The sequence below is a fragment of the Equus asinus genome, chromosome 4 (assembly GCF_041296235.1).
Source record: "Equus asinus isolate D_3611 breed Donkey chromosome 4, EquAss-T2T_v2, whole genome shotgun sequence".
Classification (NCBI taxonomy): Eukaryota; Metazoa; Chordata; class Mammalia; order Perissodactyla; family Equidae; genus Equus; species Equus asinus.
In genome coordinates, this window is record NC_091793.1 from 1,593,971 (window position 1) to 1,608,594 (window position 14,624).

Consider the following 14,624-nt stretch of genomic DNA (forward strand, 5'->3'; position numbering starts at 1 on the left):
CTGCTTCCTCAGTTTCAGAGGGTACCTTTTTCAGGGTTGCTTTTTGACCGGGTCTCCTCGCCATTGTATTTTTTTATTTTATTTTTTTTGCTTAAAGATTGCCACCTGAGCTAGCCTCTGTTGCGCTTCTTTCTCAGTTCTAGAGGGTAGATTTCTCCGTGTTGCTTTTTCCCCAGGTCTCCACGCACTTCCTTTTATTTTTCCTTAAAAATTGCCACCTGAGCTAGCCTCTGTTGTCCATCTTCGTCGGTTTCAGAGGGTAGATTTCTCACTGTTGCTTTTTTGCCAGGTCTGCACGCCCTTGTGTTTTTTTTCTGCTTAAAGGTTGCAACCTGAGCTAGCTTCTTTTGCCCATGTTCCTCAGTTTCAGAGGGTGGATTTCTCCGTGTTGCTTTTTCCCCAGGCCTCCACGCCCTTGTGTGTTTCTTTTGCTTAACGATTGCCACCTGAGCTAGCCTCTGTTGCCCATCTCTGTCCGTTTCAGAGGGTGGATTTCTCAGTGTTGCCTTTTCCCCAGCTCCCCACGCCCTTGTGTGTTTCTTTTGCTTAAAGATTGCCACCTGAAGCCAGCCTCTCTTGCCCATCTTCCTCAGTTTCAGAGGGTAGATATTTCAGGGTTGCTTTTTCCCCAGGTCTCCACGCCTTTGGGTTTTGTTTTTGCTTAACGATTGCCACCTGAGCTAGCCTCTCTTGCCCATCTTCCTGAGTTTCAGAGGGTCGATATCTCCGTGTTGCTGTTTCCCCAGGTCTCCACGCCCTTGTGTGTTTCTTTTGCTTAACGTTTGCCACCTGAAGCCAGCCTCTCTTGCCCATCTTCCTCAGTTTCAGAGGGTAGATATTTCAGGGTTGCTTTTTCCACAGGTCTCCACGCCTTTGTGTTTTGTTTTTGCTTAACGATTGCCACCTGAGCTAGCCTCTCTTGCCCATGTTCCTCAGTTTCAGAGGGTAGATATTTCAGGGTTGCTTTGTCCCCAGGGCTCCACGCCTTTGTGCTTTGTTTTTGCTTAAGGATTGCCACCTGAGGTAGCCTCTCTTGCCCATCTTCCTCAGTTTCAGAGGGTGGATTTCTCCGTGTTGCTTTTTCCCCAGGCCTCCACGCCCTTGTGTGTTTCTTTTGCTTAAAGATTGCCACCTGAGCTAGCCTCTGTTGCCCATCTTCGTCCGTTTCAGAGGGTGGATTTCTCAGTGTTGCCTTTTCCCCAGCTCCCCACGCCCTTGTGTGTTTCTTTTGCTTAAAGATTGTCACCTGAGCTAGGCACTGTTGCCCTGCTTCCTCAGTTTCAGAGGGTACATTTTTCAGGGTTGCTTTTTGACCGGGTCTCCTCGCCATTGTATTTTTTTATCTTATTTTTTTTGCTTAAAGATTGCCACCTGAGCTAGCCTCTGTTGCCCATCTTCGTCCGTTTCAGAGGGTGGATTTCTCAGTGTTGCCTTTTCGCCAGCTCCCCACGCCCTTGTGTGTTTCTTTTGCTTAAAGATTGTCACCTGAGCTAGGCACTGTTGCCCTGCTTCCTCAGTTTCAGAGGGTACCTTTTTCAGGGTTGCTTTTTGACCGGGTCTCCTCGCCATTGTATTTTTTTATTTTATTTTTTTTGCTTAAAGATTGCCACCTGAGCTAGCCTCTGTTGCGCTTCTTTCTCAGTTCTAGAGGGTAGATTTCTCCGTGTTGCTTTTTCCCCAGGTCTCCACGCACTTCCTTTTATTTTTCCTTAAAAATTGCCACCTGAGCTAGCCTCTGTTGTCCATCTTCGTCGGTTTCAGAGGGTAGATTTCTCACTGTTGCTTTTTTGCCAGGTCTGCACGCCCTTGTGTTTTTTTTCTGCTTAAAGGTTGCAACCTGAGCTAGCTTCTTTTGCCCATGTTCCTCAGTTTCAGAGGGTGGATTTCTCCGTGTTGCTTTTTCCCCAGGCCTCCACGCCCTTGTGTGTTTCTTTTGCTTAACGATTGCCACCTGAGCTAGCCTCTGTTGCCCATCTCTGTCCGTTTCAGAGGGTGGATTTCTCAGTGTTGCCTTTTCCCCAGCTCCCCACGCCCTTGTGTGTTTCTTTTGCTTAAAGATTGCCACCTGAAGCCAGCCTCTCTTGCCCATCTTCCTCAGTTTCAGAGGGTAGATATTTCAGGGTTGCTTTTTCCCCAGGTCTCCACGCCTTTGGGTTTTGTTTTTGCTTAACGATTGCCACCTGAGCTAGCCTCTCTTGCCCATCTTCCTGAGTTTCAGAGGGTCGATATCTCCGTGTTGCTGTTTCCCCAGGTCTCCACGCCCTTGTGTGTTTCTTTTGCTTAACGTTTGCCACCTGAAGCCAGCCTCTCTTGCCCATCTTCCTCAGTTTCAGAGGGTAGATATTTCAGGGTTGCTTTTTCCACAGGTCTCCACGCCTTTGTGTTTTGTTTTTGCTTAACGATTGCCACCTGAGCTAGCCTCTCTTGCCCATGTTCCTCAGTTTCAGAGGGTAGATATTTCAGGGTTGCTTTGTCCCCAGGGCTCCACGCCTTTGTGCTTTGTTTTTGCTTAAGGATTGCCACCTGAGGTAGCCTCTCTTGCCCATCTTCCTCAGTTTCAGAGGGTGGATTTCTCCGTGTTGCTTTTTCCCCAGGCCTCCACGCCCTTGTGTGTTTCTTTTGCTTAAAGATTGCCACCTGAGCTAGCCTCTGTTGCCCATCTTCGTCCGTTTCAGAGGGTGGATTTCTTAGTGTTGCCTTTTCGCCAGCTCCCCACGCCCTTGTGTGTTTCTTTTGCTTAAAGATTGTCACCTGAGCTAGGCACTGTTGCCCTGCTTCCTCAGTTTCAGAGGGTACCTTTTTCAGGGTTGCTTTTTGACCTGGTCTCCTCGCCATTGTATTTTTTTATTTTATTTTTTTTGCTTAAAGATTGCCACCTGAGCTAGCCTCTGTTGCGCTTCTTTCTCAGTTCTAGAGGGTAGATTTCTCCGTGTTGCTTTTTCCCCAGGTCTCCACGCACTTCCTTTTATTTTTCCTTAAAAATTGCCACCTGAGCTAGCCTCTGTTGTCGATCTTCGTCGGTTTCAGAGGGTAGATTTCTCACTGTTGCTTTTTTGCCAGGTCTGCACGCCCTTGTGTTTTTTTTCTGCTTAAAGGTTGTAACCTGAGCTAGCTTCTTTTGCCCATGTTCCTCAGTTTCAGAGGGTGGATTTCTCCGTGTTGCTTTTTCCCCAGGCCTCCACGCCCTTGTGTGTTTCTTTTGCTTAAAGATTGCCACCTGAGCTAGCCTCTGTTGCCCATCTTCGTCCGTTTCAGAGGGTGGATTTCTCAGTGTTGCCTTTTCGCCAGCTCCCCACGCCCTTGTGTGTTTCTTTTGCTTAAAGATTGTCACCTGAGCTAGGCACTGTTGCCCTGCTTCCTCAGTTTCAGAGGGTACCTTTTTCAGGGTTGCTTTTTGACCGGGTCTCCTCGCCATTGTATTTTTTTATTTTATTTTTTTTGCTTAAAGATTGCCACCTGAGCTAGCCTCTGTTGCGCTTCTTTCTCAGTTCTAGAGGGTAGATTTCTCCGTGTTGCTTTTTCCCCAGGTCTCCACGCACTTCCTTTTATTTTTCCTTAAAAATTGCCACCTGAGCTAGCCTCTGTTGTCCATCTTCGTCGGTTTCAGAGGGTAGATTTCTCACTGTTGCTTTTTTGCCAGGTCTGCACGCCCTTGTGTTTTTTTTCTGCTTAAAGGTTGCAACCTGAGCTAGCTTCTTTTGCCCATGTTCCTCAGTTTCAGAGGGTGGATTTCTCCGTGTTGCTTTTTCCCCAGGCCTCCACGCCCTTGTGTGTTTCTTTTGCTTAACGATTGCCACCTGAGCTAGCCTCTGTTGCCCATCTCTGTCCGTTTCAGAGGGTGGATTTCTCAGTGTTGCCTTTTCCCCAGCTCCCCACGCCCTTGTGTGTTTCTTTTGCTTAAAGATTGCCACCTGAAGCCAGCCTCTCTTGCCCATCTTCCTCAGTTTCAGAGGGTAGATATTTCAGGGTTGCTTTTTCCCCAGGTCTCCACGCCTTTGGGTTTTGTTTTTGCTTAACGATTGCCACCTGAGCTAGCCTCTCTTGCCCATCTTCCTGAGTTTCAGAGGGTCGATATCTCCGTGTTGCTGTTTCCCCAGGTCTCCACGCCCTTGTGTGTTTCTTTTGCTTAACGTTTGCCACCTGAAGCCAGCCTCTCTTGCCCATCTTCCTCAGTTTCAGAGGGTAGATATTTCAGGGTTGCTTTTTCCCCAGGTCTCCACGCCTTTGTGTTTTGTTTTTGCTTAACGATTGCCACCTGAGCTAGCCTCTCTTGCCCATGTTCCTCAGTTTCAGAGGGTAGATATTTCAGGGTTGCTTTGTCCCCAGGGCTCCACGCCTTTGTGCTTTGTTTTTGCTTAAGGATTGCCACCTGAGGTAGCCTCTCTTGCCCATCTTCCTCAGTTTCAGAGGGTGGATTTCTCCGTGTTGCTTTTTCCCCAGGCCTCCACGCCCTTGTGTGTTTCTTTTGCTTAAAGATTGCCACCTGAGCTAGCCTCTGTTGCCCATCTTCGTCCGTTTCAGAGGGTGGATTTCTTAGTGTTGCCTTTTCGCCAGCTCCCCACGCCCTTGTGTGTTTCTTTTGCTTAAAGATTGTCACCTGAGCTAGGCACTGTTGCCCTGCTTCCTCAGTTTCAGAGGGTACCTTTTTCAGGGTTGCTTTTTGACCTGGTCTCCTCGCCATTGTATTTTTTTATTTTATTTTTTTTGCTTAAAGATTGCCACCTGAGCTAGCCTCTGTTGCGCTTCTTTCTCAGTTCTAGAGGGTAGATTTCTCCGTGTTGCTTTTTCCCCAGGTCTCCACGCACTTCCTTTTATTTTTCCTTAAAAATTGCCACCTGAGCTAGCCTCTGTTGTCGATCTTCGTCGGTTTCAGAGGGTAGATTTCTCACTGTTGCTTTTTTGCCAGGTCTGCACGCCCTTGTGTTTTTTTTCTGCTTAAAGGTTGCAACCTGAGCTAGCTTCTTTTGCCCATGTTCCTCAGTTTCAGAGGGTGGATTTCTCCGTGTTGCTTTTTCCCCAGGCCTCCACGCCCTTGTGTGTTTCTTTTGCTTAAAGATTGCCACCTGAGCTAGCCTCTGTTGCCCATCTTCGTCCGTTTCAGAGGGTGGATTTCTCAGTGTTGCCTTTTCGCCAGCTCCCCACGCCCTTGTGTGTTTCTTTTGCTTAAAGATTGTCACCTGAGCTAGGCACTGTTGCCCTGCTTCCTCAGTTTCAGAGGGTACCTTTTTCAGGGTTGCTTTTTGACCGGGTCTCCTCGCCATTGTATTTTTTTATTTTATTTTTTTTGCTTAAAGATTGCCACCTGAGCTAGCCTCTGTTGCGCTTCTTTCTCAGTTCTAGAGGGTAGATTTCTCCGTGTTGCTTTTTCCCCAGGTCTCCACGCACTTCCTTTTATTTTTCCTTAAAAATTGCCACCTGAGCTAGCCTCTGTTGTCCATCTTCGTCGGTTTCAGAGGGTAGATTTCTCACTGTTGCTTTTTTGCCAGGTCTGCACGCCCTTGTGTTTTTTTTCTGCTTAAAGGTTGCAACCTGAGCTAGCTTCTTTTGCCCATGTTCCTCAGTTTCAGAGGGTGGATTTCTCCGTGTTGCTTTTTCCCCAGGCCTCCACGCCCTTGTGTGTTTCTTTTGCTTAAAGATTGCCACCTGAGCTAGCCTCTGTTGCCCATCTTCGTCCGTTTCAGAGGGTGGATTTCTCAGTGTTGCCTTTTCGCCAGCTCCCCACGCCCTTGTGTGTTTCTTTTGCTTAAAGATTGTCACCTGAGCTAGGCACTGTTGCCCTGCTTCCTCAGTTTCAGAGGGTACCTTTTTCAGGGTTGCTTTTTGACCGGGTCTCCTCGCCATTGTATTTTTTTATTTTATTTTTTTTGCTTAACGATTGCCACCTGAGCTAGCCTCTGTTGCGCTTCTTTCTCAGTTCTAGAGGGTAGATTTCTCCGTGTTGCTTTTTCCCCAGGTCTCCACGCACTTCCTTTTATTTTTCCTTAAAAATTGCCACCTGAGCTAGCCTCTGTTGTCCATCTTCGTCGGTTTCAGAGGGTAGATTTCTCACTGTTGCTTTTTTGCCAGGTCTGCACGCCCTTGTGTTTTTTTTCTGCTTAAAGGTTGCAACCTGAGCTAGCTTCTTTTGCCCATGTTCCTCAGTTTCAGAGGGTGGATTTCTCCGTGTTGCTTTTTCCCCAGGCCTCCACGCCCTTGTGTGTTTCTTTTGCTTAACGATTGCCACCTGAGCTAGCCTCTGTTGCCCATCTTCCTCCGTTTCAGAGGGTGGATTTCTCAGTGTTGCCTTTTCCCCAGCTCCCCACGCCCTTGTGTGTTTCTTTTGCTTGAAGATTGTCACCTGAGCTAGGCACTGTTGCCCTGCTTCCTCAGTTTCAGAGGGTTCCTTATTCAGGGTTGCTTTTTGACCGGGTCTCCTCGCCATTGTATTTTTTATCTTATTTTTTTTGCTTAAAGATTGCCACCTGAGCTAGCCTCTGTTGCCCATCTTCGTCCGTTTCAGAGGGTGGATTTCTCAGTGTTGCCTTTTCGCCATCTCCCCACGCCCTTGTGTGTTTCTTTTGCTTAAAGATTGTCACCTGAGCTAGGCACTGTTGCCCTGCTTCCTCAGTTTCAGAGGGTACCTTTTTCAGGGTTGCTTTTTGACCGGGTCTCCTCGCCATTGTATTTATTTATCTTATTTTTTTTGCTTAAAGATTGCCACCTGAGCTAGCCTCTGTTGCCCATCTTCGTCCGTTTCAGAGGGTGGATTTCTCAGTGTTGCCTTTTCGCCAGCTCCCCACGCCCTTGTGTGTTTCTTTTGCTTAAAGATTGTCACCTGAGCTAGGCACTGTTGCCCTGCTTCCTCAGTTTCAGAGGGTACCTTTTTCAGGGTTGCTTTTTGACCGGGTCTCCTCGCCATTGTATTTTTTTATCTTATTTTTTTTGCTTAAAGATTGCCACCTGAGCTAGCCTCTGTTGTCCATCTTCGTCGGTTTCAGAGGGTAGATTTCTCACTGTTGCTTTTTTGCCAGGTCTGCACGCCCTTGTGTTTTTTTTCTGCTTAAAGGTTGCAACCTGAGCTAGCTTCTTTTGCCCATGTTCCTCAGTTTCAGAGGGTGGATTTCTCCGTGTTGCTTTTTCCCCAGGCCTCCACGCCCTTGTGTGTTTCTTTTGCTTAACGATTGCCACCTGAGCTAGCCTCTGTTGCCCATCTCTGTCCGTTTCAGAGGGTGGATTTCTCAGTGTTGCCTTTTCCCCAGCTCCCCACGCCCTTGTGTGTTTCTTTTGCTTAAAGATTGCCACCTGAAGCCAGCCTCTCTTGCCCATCTTCCTCAGTTTCAGAGGGTAGATATTTCAGGGTTGCTTTTTCCCCAGGTCTCCACGCCTTTGGGTTTTGTTTTTGCTTAACGATTGCCACCTGAGCTAGCCTCTCTTGCCCATCTTCCTGAGTTTCAGAGGGTCGATATCTCCGTGTTGCTGTTTCCCCAGGTCTCCACGCCCTTGTGTGTTTCTTTTGCTTAACGTTTGCCACCTGAAGCCAGCCTCTCTTGCCCATCTTCCTCAGTTTCAGAGGGTAGATATTTCAGGGTTGCTTTTTCCCCAGGTCTCCACGCCTTTGGGTTTTGTTTTTGCTTAACGATTGCCACCTGAGCTAGCCTCTCTTGCCCATCTTCCTGAGTTTCAGAGGGTCGATATCTCCGTGTTGCTGTTTCCCCAGGTCTCCACGCCCTTGTGTGTTTCTTTTGCTTAACGTTTGCCACCTGAAGCCAGCCTCTCTTGCCCATCTTCCTCAGTTTCAGAGGGTAGATATTTCAGGGTTGCTTTTTCCCCAGGTCTCCACGCCTTTGTGTTTTGTTTTTGCTTAACGATTGCCACCTGAGCTAGCCTCTCTTGCCCATGTTCCTCAGTTTCAGAGGGTAGATATTTCAGGGTTGCTTTGTCCCCAGGGCTCCACGCCTTTGTGCTTTGTTTTTGCTTAAGGATTGCCACCTGAGGTAGCCTCTCTTGCCCATCTTCCTCAGTTTCAGAGGGTGGATTTCTCCGTGTTGCTTTTTCCCCAGGTCTCCACGCCCTTGTGTGTTTCTTTTGCTTAAAGATTGCCACCTGAGCTAGCCTCTGTTGCCCATCTTCGTCCGTTTCAGAGGGTGGATTTCTCAGTGTTGCCTTTTCCCCAGCTCCCCACGCCCTTGTGTGTTTCTTTTGCTTAAAGATTGTCACCTGAGCTAGGCACTGTTGCCCTGCTTCCTCAGTTTCAGAGGGTACATTTTTCAGGGTTGCTTTTTGACCGGGTCTCCTCGCCATTGTATTTTTTTATCTTATTTTTTTTGCTTAAAGATTGCCACCTGAGCTAGCCTCTGTTGCCCATCTTCGTCCGTTTCAGAGGGTGGATTTCTCAGTGTTGCCTTTTCGCCAGCTCCCCACGCCCTTGTGTGTTTCTTTTGCTTAAAGATTGTCACCTGAGCTAGGCACTGTTGCCCTGCTTCCTCAGTTTCAGAGGGTACCTTTTTCAGGGTTGCTTTTTGACCGGGTCTCCTCGCCATTGTATTTTTTTATTTTATTTTTTTTGCTTAAAGATTGCCACCTGAGCTAGCCTCTGTTGCGCTTCTTTCTCAGTTCTAGAGGGTAGATTTCTCCGTGTTGCTTTTTCCCCAGGTCTCCACGCACTTCCTTTTATTTTTCCTTAAAAATTGCCACCTGAGCTAGCCTCTGTTGTCCATCTTCGTCGGTTTCAGAGGGTAGATTTCTCACTGTTGCTTTTTTGCCAGGTCTGCACGCCCTTGTGTTTTTTTTCTGCTTAAAGGTTGCAACCTGAGCTAGCTTCTTTTGCCCATGTTCCTCAGTTTCAGAGGGTGGATTTCTCCGTGTTGCTTTTTCCCCAGGCCTCCACGCCCTTGTGTGTTTCTTTTGCTTAACGATTGCCACCTGAGCTAGCCTCTGTTGCCCATCTCTGTCCGTTTCAGAGGGTGGATTTCTCAGTGTTGCCTTTTCCCCAGCTCCCCACGCCCTTGTGTGTTTCTTTTGCTTAAAGATTGCCACCTGAAGCCAGCCTCTCTTGCCCATCTTCCTCAGTTTCAGAGGGTAGATATTTCAGGGTTGCTTTTTCCCCAGGTCTCCACGCCTTTGGGTTTTGTTTTTGCTTAACGATTGCCACCTGAGCTAGCCTCTCTTGCCCATCTTCCTGAGTTTCAGAGGGTCGATATCTCCGTGTTGCTGTTTCCCCAGGTCTCCACGCCCTTGTGTGTTTCTTTTGCTTAACGTTTGCCACCTGAAGCCAGCCTCTCTTGCCCATCTTCCTCAGTTTCAGAGGGTAGATATTTCAGGGTTGCTTTTTCCACAGGTCTCCACGCCTTTGTGTTTTGTTTTTGCTTAACGATTGCCACCTGAGCTAGCCTCTCTTGCCCATGTTCCTCAGTTTCAGAGGGTAGATATTTCAGGGTTGCTTTGTCCCCAGGGCTCCACGCCTTTGTGCTTTGTTTTTGCTTAAGGATTGCCACCTGAGGTAGCCTCTCTTGCCCATCTTCCTCAGTTTCAGAGGGTGGATTTCTCCGTGTTGCTTTTTCCCCAGGCCTCCACGCCCTTGTGTGTTTCTTTTGCTTAAAGATTGCCACCTGAGCTAGCCTCTGTTGCCCATCTTCGTCCGTTTCAGAGGGTGGATTTCTTAGTGTTGCCTTTTCGCCAGCTCCCCACGCCCTTGTGTGTTTCTTTTGCTTAAAGATTGTCACCTGAGCTAGGCACTGTTGCCCTGCTTCCTCAGTTTCAGAGGGTACCTTTTTCAGGGTTGCTTTTTGACCTGGTCTCCTCGCCATTGTATTTTTTTATTTTATTTTTTTTGCTTAAAGATTGCCACCTGAGCTAGCCTCTGTTGCGCTTCTTTCTCAGTTCTAGAGGGTAGATTTCTCCGTGTTGCTTTTTCCCCAGGTCTCCACGCACTTCCTTTTATTTTTCCTTAAAAATTGCCACCTGAGCTAGCCTCTGTTGTCGATCTTCGTCGGTTTCAGAGGGTAGATTTCTCACTGTTGCTTTTTTGCCAGGTCTGCACGCCCTTGTGTTTTTTTTCTGCTTAAAGGTTGCAACCTGAGCTAGCTTCTTTTGCCCATGTTCCTCAGTTTCAGAGGGTGGATTTCTCCGTGTTGCTTTTTCCCCAGGCCTCCACGCCCTTGTGTGTTTCTTTTGCTTAAAGATTGCCACCTGAGCTAGCCTCTGTTGCCCATCTTCGTCCGTTTCAGAGGGTGGATTTCTCAGTGTTGCCTTTTCGCCAGCTCCCCACGCCCTTGTGTGTTTCTTTTGCTTAAAGATTGTCACCTGAGCTAGGCACTGTTGCCCTGCTTCCTCAGTTTCAGAGGGTACCTTTTTCAGGGTTGCTTTTTGACCGGGTCTCCTCGCCATTGTATTTTTTTATTTTATTTTTTTTGCTTAAAGATTGCCACCTGAGCTAGCCTCTGTTGCGCTTCTTTCTCAGTTCTAGAGGGTAGATTTCTCCGTGTTGCTTTTTCCCCAGGTCTCCACGCACTTCCTTTTATTTTTCCTTAAAAATTGCCACCTGAGCTAGCCTCTGTTGTCCATCTTCGTCGGTTTCAGAGGGTAGATTTCTCACTGTTGCTTTTTTGCCAGGTCTGCACGCCCTTGTGTTTTTTTTCTGCTTAAAGGTTGCAACCTGAGCTAGCTTCTTTTGCCCATGTTCCTCAGTTTCAGAGGGTGGATTTCTCCGTGTTGCTTTTTCCCCAGGCCTCCACGCCCTTGTGTGTTTCTTTTGCTTAACGATTGCCACCTGAGCTAGCCTCTGTTGCCCATCTCTGTCCGTTTCAGAGGGTGGATTTCTCAGTGTTGCCTTTTCCCCAGCTCCCCACGCCCTTGTGTGTTTCTTTTGCTTAAAGATTGCCACCTGAAGCCAGCCTCTCTTGCCCATCTTCCTCAGTTTCAGAGGGTAGATATTTCAGGGTTGCTTTTTCCCCAGGTCTCCACGCCTTTGGGTTTTGTTTTTGCTTAACGATTGCCACCTGAGCTAGCCTCTCTTGCCCATCTTCCTGAGTTTCAGAGGGTCGATATCTCCGTGTTGCTGTTTCCCCAGGTCTCCACGCCCTTGTGTGTTTCTTTTGCTTAACGTTTGCCACCTGAAGCCAGCCTCTCTTGCCCATCTTCCTCAGTTTCAGAGGGTAGATATTTCAGGGTTGCTTTTTCCACAGGTCTCCACGCCTTTGTGTTTTGTTTTTGCTTAACGATTGCCACCTGAGCTAGCCTCTCTTGCCCATGTTCCTCAGTTTCAGAGGGTAGATATTTCAGGGTTGCTTTGTCCCCAGGGCTCCACGCCTTTGTGCTTTGTTTTTGCTTAAGGATTGCCACCTGAGGTAGCCTCTCTTGCCCATGTTCCTCAGTTTCAGAGGGTGGATTTCTCCGTGTTGCTTTTTCCCCAGGCCTCCACGCCCTTGTGTGTTTCTTTTGCTTAAAGATTGCCACCTGAGCTAGCCTCTGTTGCCCATCTTCGTCCGTTTCAGAGGGTGGATTTCTTAGTGTTGCCTTTTCGCCAGCTCCCCACGCCCTTGTGTGTTTCTTTTGCTTAAAGATTGTCACCTGAGCTAGGCACTGTTGCCCTGCTTCCTCAGTTTCAGAGGGTACCTTTTTCAGGGTTGCTTTTTGACCTGGTCTCCTCGCCATTGTATTTTTTTATTTTATTTTTTTTGCTTAAAGATTGCCACCTGAGCTAGCCTCTGTTGCGCTTCTTTCTCAGTTCTAGAGGGTAGATTTCTCCGTGTTGCTTTTTCCCCAGGTCTCCACGCACTTCCTTTTATTTTTCCTTAAAAATTGCCACCTGAGCTAGCCTCTGTTGTCGATCTTCGTCGGTTTCAGAGGGTAGATTTCTCACTGTTGCTTTTTTGCCAGGTCTGCACGCCCTTGTGTTATTTTTCTGCTTAAAGGTTGCAACCTGAGCTAGCTTCTTTTGCCCATGTTCCTCAGTTTCAGAGGGTGGATTTCTCCGTGTTGCTTTTTCCCCAGGCCTCCACGCCCTTGTGTGTTTCTTTTGCTTAAAGATTGCCACCTGAGCTAGCCTCTGTTGCCCATCTTCGTCCGTTTCAGAGGGTGGATTTCTCAGTGTTGCCTTTTCGCCAGCTCCCCACGCCCTTGTGTGTTTCTTTTGCTTAAAGATTGTCACCTGAGCTAGGCACTGTTGCCCTGCTTCCTCAGTTTCAGAGGGTACCTTTTTCAGGGTTGCTTTTTGACCGGGTCTCCTCGCCATTGTATTTTTTTATTTTATTTTTTTTGCTTAAAGATTGCCACCTGAGCTAGCCTCTGTTGCGCTTCTTTCTCAGTTCTAGAGGGTAGATTTCTCCGTGTTGCTTTTTCCCCAGGTCTCCACGCACTTCCTTTTATTTTTCCTTAAAAATTGCCACCTGAGCTAGCCTCTGTTGTCCATCTTCGTCGGTTTCAGAGGGTAGATTTCTCACTGTTGCTTTTTTGCCAGGTCTGCACGCCCTTGTGTTTTTTTTCTGCTTAAAGGTTGCAACCTGAGCTAGCTTCTTTTGCCCATGTTCCTCAGTTTCAGAGGGTGGATTTCTCCGTGTTGCTTTTTCCCCAGGCCTCCACGCCCTTGTGTGTTTCTTTTGCTTAAAGATTGCCACCTGAGCTAGCCTCTGTTGCCCATCTTCGTCCGTTTCAGAGGGTGGATTTCTCAGTGTTGCCTTTTCCCCAGCTCCCCACGCCCTTGTGTGTTTCTTTTGCTTGTAGATTGTCACCTGAGCTAGGCACTGTTGCCCTGCTTCCTCAGTTTCAGAGGGTACCTTTTTCAGGGTTGCTTTTTGACCGGGTCTCCTCGCCATTGTATTTTTTATCTTATTTTTTTTGCTTAAAGATTGCCACCTGAGCTAGCCTCTGTTGCCCATCTTCGTCCGTTTCAGAGGTTGGATTTCTCAGTGTTGCCTTTTCGCCAGCTCCCCACGCCCTTGTGTGTTTCTTTTGCTTAAAGATTGTCACCTGAGCTAGGCACTGTTGCCCTGCTTCCTCAGTTTCAGAGGGTACCTTTTTCAGGGTTGCTTTTTGACCGGGTCTCCTCGCCATTGTATTTTTTTATTTTATTTTTTTTGCTTAACGATTGCCACCTGAGCTAGCCTCTGTTGCGCTTCTTTCTCAGTTCTAGAGGGTAGATTTCTCCGTGTTGCTTTTTCCCCAGGTCTCCACGCACTTCCTTTTATTTTTCCTTAAAAATTGCCACCTGAGCTAGCCTCTGTTGTCCATCTTCGTCGGTTTCAGAGGGTAGATTTCTCACTGTTGCTTTTTTGCCAGGTCTGCACGCCCTTGTGTTTTTTTTCTGCTTAAAGGTTGCAACCTGAGCTAGCTTCTTTTGCCCATGTTCCTCAGTTTCAGAGGGTGGATTTCTCCGTGTTGCTTTTTCCCCAGGCCTCCACGCCCTTGTGTGTTTCTTTTGCTTAACGATTGCCACCTGAGCTAGCCTCTGTTGCCCATCTCTGTCCGTTTCAGAGGGTGGATTTCTCAGTGTTGCCTTTTCCCCAGCTCCCCACGCCCTTGTGTGTTTCTTTTGCTTAAAGATTGCCACCTGAAGCCAGACTCTCTTGCCCATCTTCCTCAGTTTCAGAGGGTAGATATTTCAGGGTTGCTTTTTCCCCAGGTCTCCACGCCTTTGGGTTTTGTTTTTGCTTAACGATTGCCACCTGAGCTAGCCTCTCTTGCCCATCTTCCTGAGTTTCAGAGGGTCGATATCTCCGTGTTGCTGTTTCCCCAGGTCTCCACGCCCTTGTGTGTTTCTTTTGCTTAACGTTTGCCACCTGAAGCCAGCCTCTCTTGCCCATCTTCCTCAGTTTCAGAGGGTAGATATTTCAGGGTTGCTTTTTCCCCAGGTCTCCACGCCTTTGTGTTTTGTTTTTGCTTAACGATTGCCACCTGAGCTAGCCTCTCTTGCCCATCTTCCTGAGTTTCAGAGGGTCGATATCTCCGTGTTGCTGTTTCCCCAGGTCTCCACGCCCTTGTGTGTTTCTTTTGCTTAACGTTTGCCACCTGAAGCCAGCCTCTCTTGCCCATCTTCCTCAGTTTCAGAGGGTAGATATTTCAGGGTTGCTTTTTCCCCAGGTCTCCACGCCTTTGTGTTTTGTTTTTGCTTAACGATTGCCACCTGAGCTAGCCTCTCTTGCCCATGTTCCTCAGTTTCAGAGGGTAGATATTTCAGGGTTGCTTTGTCCCCAGGGCTCCACGCCTTTGTGCTTTGTTTTTGCTTAAGGATTGCCACCTGAGGTAGCCTCTCTTGCCCATCTTCCTCAGTTTCAGAGGGTGGATTTCTCCGTGTTGCTTTTTCCCCAGGTCTCCACGCCCTTGTGTGTTTCTTTTGCTTAAAGATTGCCACCTGAGCTAGCCTCTGTTGCCCATCTTCGTCCGTTTCAGAGGGTGGATTTCTCAGTGTTGCCTTTTCCCCAGCTCCCCACGCCCTTGTGTGTTTCTTTTGCTTAAAGATTGTCACCTGAGCTAGGCACTGTTGCCCTGCTTCCTCAGTTTCAGAGGGTACCTTTTTCAGGGTTGCTTTTTGACCGGGTCTCCTCGCCATTGTATTTTTTTATCTTATTTTTTTTGCTTAAAGATTGCCACCTGAGCTAGCCTCTGTTGCCCATCTTCGTCCGTTTCAGAGGGTGGATTTCTCAGTGTTG